Below are 482 nucleotides of genomic sequence, written 5' to 3'. Positions count from 1 at the left end.
TCGCGTCCTGCGGTGGGCGGGGTCGTTGGACAAAAGTATCAGAACGCGGACAAATAGATTTAGGAATATTTGACTCTGGAAGTTGGGAGTTAGGGAATTGTTCGCTAGGGGAAGTGACTTCTAGAGGTCGAAATAGTCCTGGGAAATGCAGACGACAGAAGCTGCTTCGTCTAAATGAGGAGTTGCCTCGGAATAGGTTAAGTAGTTCGCAAAATCTTCGCGGAAAAGTTGACAAGTAGAACAGTGACGCACCGTGCGCAATTTAGTAATCATTTGTCGGCAAGAATAGCAATGTTCGAATCCTTCAGATTCTAAATAACCGAATCGTAAGTAATGGCGATTTACTAATTCAAATGTCTCTTCTACTTGATCCTGTATTGAAACACAACCCGTACAGAAAAGTTCGCCAGTGCCGGATTTATATCGATAGAAAAGAGCTTTACAACATGTTGCAGTGCGGAGCCAAAGGTCAAGGGGCATCG

Source organism: Wasmannia auropunctata, unplaced genomic scaffold (assembly GCF_000956235.1).
Source record: "Wasmannia auropunctata unplaced genomic scaffold, wasmannia.A_1.0 LD336088.1, whole genome shotgun sequence".
Classification (NCBI taxonomy): domain Eukaryota; kingdom Metazoa; phylum Arthropoda; class Insecta; order Hymenoptera; family Formicidae; genus Wasmannia; species Wasmannia auropunctata.
Note: the sequence above shows the minus strand (reverse complement) of the source record.